We start from the raw sequence: 7330 nt of genomic DNA on the forward strand, positions 1-7330 counted from the left end.
CTTTATTTTAAGAATGGGAAATGTCAGAATAATAATAGAGAGAATGATTTATTTCAGCTTTTATTTCTTTCATCACATTCCCAGTGGGTCAGAATGTTGTAGTATACTATAGCAAATACTACAGCATTATCCACAAAAAAAGCACTGTAGTAAATACTACAGTAATGATGTCAGCAAAAACACTACAGTCCGCAAAAACACAACAGTTTTTTAAACTATAGTAAACACTACAGTATTTAATTAGCATTTACCCTGCCCATTCCCCTCACCCATTATTAAATTTGTGCAAGTAAGAAACCTACATGCCAAGTAAAGACCATATATTGTGTTCCCTACTGGTTATAGAAAAGAGCAGAAGCTCTGAACTATCTGTTCAGATGGGAGTCCTACCTAGTTAACTGTAAATAGTACAGTATACTACCGTATACTACAGTAAATATTAAAGTAAGTACTACAGTAAATACTACAGTATGTTGTTACAGATTTGAGTGAATACTACAGTAACGTCTGCAAAAACACTAAAGTGAATACTATAGTATTTATACCATAACAACTGTAGTATATTCTCTATATGGGGGCATAGGGGCTTTTTTCACACATAAATTCAAACATTACAAACCCGTGAGTCACATATGCCTGTTATAGTAAGTACTACACATAATCAAGGGATACTACACGGTGTAATATTGTTTTCTACAGTATACTACATTTTACTATATATAATTCTATAGTAAGTACTGTAGTATTATATAGTAAACTGTAGAATTGTTTTCATGTGAGCCTGTGTGAGTCAATTTATGAGTGCCCATAATCCTTAACTTTACACCAACCTTAAACCTAGCCTTTACCACATTCCTAACCCCAACCCTAAGCTACAAACGAAATCTAAACAAACCTGCGGCCTCAGCTAGTAGAATGGACAGATTATTTTCACCTTCTTTCAGTGGTGGAAAAAGTACCCAGTTGTCATATTTGAGTAAAAATATAGATACCACCTTAATAGAAAGTTACTCAAGTAGAAGTGGAAGTCACCCAGTAAAATACTACTTAAGTAAAAGTCTTAAAGTATTTGGTTGTAAATATATTTAAGTATCAAAAATAGAAGTATAAATCATTTCAAATTACTTACAGTTGAAGTCGGAAGTTTACAGGTTAGGTTGGAGTATACTACAGTAAATATTAAAGTAAGTAATACAGTAAATACTACAGTATGTTTTTACAGACTTGAGTGAATACTACAGTAACGTCTGCAAAAACAGTAAAGTGAATACTATAGTATTTATACCATAACAACTGTAGTATATTTTCTATATGGGGGCATAGGGGCTTTTTTCACACATAAATTCAAACATTACAAACCCGTGAGTCACATATGCCTGTTTTCTCTCATCTGATGTTTTTCTCTGTTCTGATGTGGCCTCCCTACTGGTCCAAGTGAGGGAGTTACAGTACAATATACATGATACAGTCTACACTGAGTGTACAAAACATTAAGAACACCTGCTCTTTCCATGACATAGACTGACTAGTTGAATCCAGGTGAAAGCTATGATCCTTTATTGATGTCACTTGTTAAATTCACTTCAATCAGTGTAGATGAAGGGAAGGAGATGAAAGCCTTGAGACAATTGAAACTTGGATTGTGTATGTGTGCCATTCAGAGAGTGAATGGGAAAAACAAAATATTTTAGTGGTTTGAAGTGGGTATGGTAGTAGATGCCAGGCACACCGGTTTGAGTGTGTCAAGAACTGCAATGCTGCTGGGTTTATCACGCTCAACATTTTCTTGTGTGTATCAAGAATGGTCCACCACCCGAAGGACATCTAGCCAACTTGACACAACTGGGGGAAGCGTAGGAAGCATTGGAGGCAACAAGGGCCAGCATCCCATGTTGGCCAGGTCGCAGTTGCAAATTAGAACTTGTTCTCAACTAGCCTACCTGGTTAAAAAAAAAATGTAAATCCTTGTGGAACGCTTTCAATACCTTGTAGAGTCCATGCCCAGACGAATTGAGGCCGTTGTTCTGAGGGCAAAACAGTGTGCAACTCAATATTAGGAAGGTGTTCCTAATGTTTTGTACACTCAGTGTACATGAGATTGTCACTAGGGTTTTGCTGGTGCTGTGAAAACGTGTACATGGAAGTAATGAACACACTTCAGCTGAAGCTCTTAACTTCTCAGATATATGTTGTCATCTGTAGGAACTGAATAAGATTACGGTGCTCATTAGACCTCTACTGAGGGGCTTATTACTTTTAAGTGACTGCTGTGGTCCATCTATATTCCCAGACGCTGTTGCAGTACTGTCCTCTCATTCCCTTTCTACAACGGCCCCCATATGTCTCAGGGGCTGTCAGTGGCTAAAGAGGATGATAGATGGATGTGTGTTTAAAGAGGAGGAAAGCGAGAGAGAGAGAGAAAGAGAGAGAGAGGGAGAGAGAGAGAGAGAAAGAGAAAGAAAGAGAAAGAAAGAGAGAGAAAGAGAGAGAAAGAGAGAGAAAGAGAAAGAGAGAGAGAGAGAGAAAGAGAGAGAGACTAATGAAGGTACATTTGCACCGAACAAGGTCTGTCTTTTAAATTTAATACGATGAGTTCATTGTGACGTATCATCAAATCAAACCAAGTTTATTGGTCGCGTACACAGTTTAGCAGATGGTATTTCTATTTTTTATTTTATTTTTATTTCACCTTTATTTAACCAGGTAGGCAAGTTGAGAACAAGTTCTCATTTACAACTGCGACCTGGCCAAGATAAAGCAAAGCAGTTCGACACATATAACACAGAGTTACACATGGAGTAAAACAAACATACAGTCAATAATACAGTAGAAAAATAAGTCTATATACAATGTGAGCAAATGAGGTGAGATAAGGGAGGTAAAGGCAATAAATAGGCCATGGTGGCGAAGTAAATACAATATAGCAATTAAAACACTGGAATGGTAGATTTGACAGTAGATGAGTATGCAAAGTAGAAATACTGGGGTGCAAAGGAGCAAAATAAATAAATACAGTAGGGGAAGAGGTAGTTGTTTGGGCTATTTATAGATGGGCTATGTACAGGTGCAGTAATCTGTGAGCTGCTCTGACAGCTGGTGCTTAAAGCTAGTGAGGGAGATAAGTGTTTCCAGTTTCAGAGATTTTTGTAGTTCGTTCCAGTCATTGGCAGCAGAGAACTGGAAGGAGAGGCGGCCAAAGGAGGAATTGGCTTTGGGGGTGACAAGTGAGATATACCTGCTGGAACGCGTGCTACTGGTGTGTATTGTGGGTGCAGCGATATGCTTACTAGCTTACTATGCTTACTAGCTCCTAACAGTGCAGTAAAATGTCAAACAAGCACACAAATAATCAAAAGACTTCAAACAAGAAATCAATAAATGTCCGAAAACCCAAATAACTCTGTATCAGTCATCCAAATGCAATCTATCATGGGAGTTGAATGGTGGTGGATGTGTGTAGACCTGGGTTGTGTTCAGTAGGGCACACCATCGCAAAACAAAAAGGTGAATTTCTTATTGGTCAAGTTCAGATGGTACCATAACATTTTCTTCCAGCTGAACATACCCATGGATAGGAATTGACTGAAAAGTCATTAAGAGTCCATGTCTAGCCAGCAGCATACTTCGTTTCTAAGAGGCTGACTGTGTTGTGTCTCTAAGTGATGATTTTACCAGCTTTCCACCTGGAGGCAGGCAGATTAAACAGCTGTCTATCAATTAAACAGCAATCATGCAAAGCAAATATTAGCCGGTCTGGTTCAACATGGCTCTGGCTAAGTTGTTGACTTATTCCTCTGTGTTCAAGATGACTAAATTCATACCCTACTATTATCCCCAAAATAACCACCCTGATAAAAGCCATTCTGGAAATGGTTTCATCAAATACACTCAATAGTCGATATTGAAAACGTTTGCCCATTTCCTTTTTACATGTAGACTATAATGTATCCACCTTTCATGTATCCTACTCATTAGCAATGGCGTCAAAGTGCTACCAACACATATTACACACAGAACATCCCCTGGAGAGTGTTGTGGTGTGTGGTGATGATACCTCTCATCACCCCGCCTCATCACTTCTTAATTAAGGGAGGAAGTGGAGCTGCCTGCATCGACTCACCCGAAGACATCACCATGCACACAGGCACATTTCAAGACTCAATCGAATCTAATAGGTGCGTAGTATGTAGCTATACAGACCCCTTCCGGGAGAGCTGTGGGCTAGACATTCCTATGTAAACGTCCTGGTGTAATGTCATGGACAGAGATACACTGAGAGCCTGACGGTTTGCAGAAACACTCATAAGTATGGTGGAAGCCAGGGGGCAGGCAGCTGACAAGGTGACAAAGAAATGCTAATGACACAAGTGACCACAGGGAGTTCTATTTCGGAACTCTTCAGAAAGTGCTGATGTTGATTCATAATTTGCCACAGGGCTGGTGTCCTCATTTTGCATATCAATAAGGTTTTCAAGGGGATAAACACAAACGGCCTGACAGATTTGAGATCAGTGATACTGAGCTGTCTGTCTTCTGTTGTTAAAGCATAAACAGTTAGAGGCATGAGATTGAGGGAAAACAAGTCTGGAGAGAATATTAGGTTCAGGGGGTGTTTGATGATAATGTGGAAAATCTCCAGACCAAAAGAGTTTGATGTCAGTAAAGATTCAGGTAACAGATGAATTACTTAAGTGTTGTAAGTATGCTAAACTGGGTCAAAGGTCAAAGGCATTTTTTCAAGGCCACGTTAGCTCACTGAGCCAATAGGCCTAAGCCCAGCCTATAGGCACTAGATCAACTTACCATATACTCATACAAACTGGCCAAGAGAGAGGTAACCCACTGGGCACAGACGTTAATGCAACGTCTATTCCACGTTGGTTCAACATCATTTTGTTGAAATTACATGGAAACAACGTTGATTCAACCAGTATGTGCCCAGTGGGAATTGACTTGACCAGAACCCTACACCTTGATATCGCGGGGAAAATGCAGCTGAAAAAGCCACCTATGCTGTGAACACTCATATACACTCATATACATATACATATAAAACCTTACGATGACCTTGTCTCAACTGCAGTTGCACACTAAAAACAAAACATTAGGGAGAAATGTTCTCCCTCACTCCAACTGAGACATCAACAACAGCATGTAGGTGTCACTTGCCACAAGATGGAGGGCCAGAATGAGCCCTCCTGGATGAGGGTGAAAGATTGGAGGGTGACAGGCAGACTGGTAAAGCTCCTTGATAGATGAAAGGACGAGTCTGGCTCTTTGCTCTGATGTGATTCGGTCTGACAGGCTTGATTTGCAGGCAGTGTTGTCCTGTCCCGGGAATGATCGCTTCTGCCCCTAGCCCACTGCACTGCTTCGTGAGTGAGACAGTCTGACCATGACTCTGGTCTTCTCTTGCTTTGAAAATTGAGAAATGCATTTTGAATCATGGAAATACAGTACTAGGTATCACGTACATACACACAATACAGCAAAGTACTTAAAGGAAAATACTAATAAAAAACTATTGTTTTTTGTTTCATTAGTCCGCTGTTTGCATGTCAGCAGTCAAGACTTCAACATGTTCAACTTTCGAAATACAGAAAGTGTCACAGAATGATGATCATGTTGATGATGATACTGTGACACTTTATGTATTTTGAAAGTTCTATATCTTGAAAACTTGATTGCTGACATGAAAAACATTGCGGGACCATATACGAAAAAGTTTTTGGTATATGGTCCCAAATACTAAAATATATTTCTTGAGTGGTATTTTCCTCTAACATCTGTTTGAAGAAGCTATTAAGAGGAAAGTTCAATTTCCCATTTATCAGTCTGTCATTGTTTTCAGATAACTATCAGCGTCAGTTTCACTGAACGCCTCTCAGTTTGAGTCAATGCGTAGTAGAGGATGGCAGGGTGACATCCAGAAGGGTCACATCCAGACGGGTCACTTCCAGACGGGTGACCTCCAGACGGGTGACATCCAGACGGGTGACATCCAGACGGGTGACATCCAGACGGGTCACTTCCAGACGGGTGACCTCCAGACGGGTGACATCCAGACGGGTGACCTCCAGACGGGTGACATCCAGACGGGTGACATCCAGACGGGTGACATCCAGATGGGTGACATCCAGATGGGTGACTTCCAGACGGTGACCTCCAGACGGGTGACCTCCAGACGGGTGACCTCCAGACGGGTCACATCCAGACGGGTCACCTCCAGACGGGTCACATGAGGTGCCTGTGGAAATTCTAGGCATACCCATGACATATGGTGTTGGCTTATTAAAAGCGGATCATTATACCTTCTACAGAACATCTCATATTAAACTATGCTGCATGAACGCAAGGGTTGATTTAATCAAGAGAGACACAGACACACCGAGGCAGAGAATATTTTTTCCAATTTTCACCTAAGGGGAAAGGTGAAAACAAATGCATCACTTACACCAAGATCAAGCTTGGGATTATTTCTGATTGAGGGATTCAAATAAAGTCTGTTTTGTTTAGTCTCTGGGCAGAAATCATTCAGATTCACTGTCACATATCTCTACAATAAATTCTACAAGTCCAAGACATCAGTTTGTCTCTCCTTCTGACTTTTATTTCCTTTTCAAAGTCAATGGAGGGAAATTTTGATCGAAAAATAAAGGACAGGCAATCACTAGGGAGTTTAGTGTCTGTCTTAATCTCTCGTTTTAGAATTGTTTAATCGTACATCCAAAAATATAGTGTGACCTCTACTGGTTCCAATGGGAGGACTCAGGGTAGCCAGGGTAGTTGCAATTCAAAATCATTACTATGCATACTCTCATTGCTCTGTGGTTTCCAAGTCTCACTAGGACTTGTGTTCTGTTTGAGAGACTTAAAAGGACGGGACCCCAAAGACAGTGCTACTGGTTGCAAATTACGACTCGGAAGGCAGACCTGGGATCCCATGCATTGCACACTAATGAAAGACCTGTTTCGTTGCTACAACACAATACAGATGCCGTAACAAGTTGCTGTGCAGTCCTTTCGACTCAACATGGCAACACGATGTGCCATGACATCACAGAGTCTTCAAATGCCTATCAACGCTGAGAGCTTGTTGAATTTAACACTTTTCAGTGGTTATATCATTCTCACTTGCAACTGTTAACAACTTTTCACAGTTTCCCGGTTCTCTCTACAGGGTTACATTTAAAGCTTGGAATCAAATGATCTGTCCCCAGATGAAGTTCTATTCACTTTCTGTAAATCCAGAACAATCGCATACCCCCTTTAGCATTCTGGACACTTATCAGCCACCACTGTCACACCTTGTCCCGGCACCTCATTTTCT

Source organism: Salmo trutta, chromosome 39, assembly GCF_901001165.1.
Source record: "Salmo trutta chromosome 39, fSalTru1.1, whole genome shotgun sequence".
Classification (NCBI taxonomy): Eukaryota; Metazoa; Chordata; class Actinopteri; order Salmoniformes; family Salmonidae; genus Salmo; species Salmo trutta.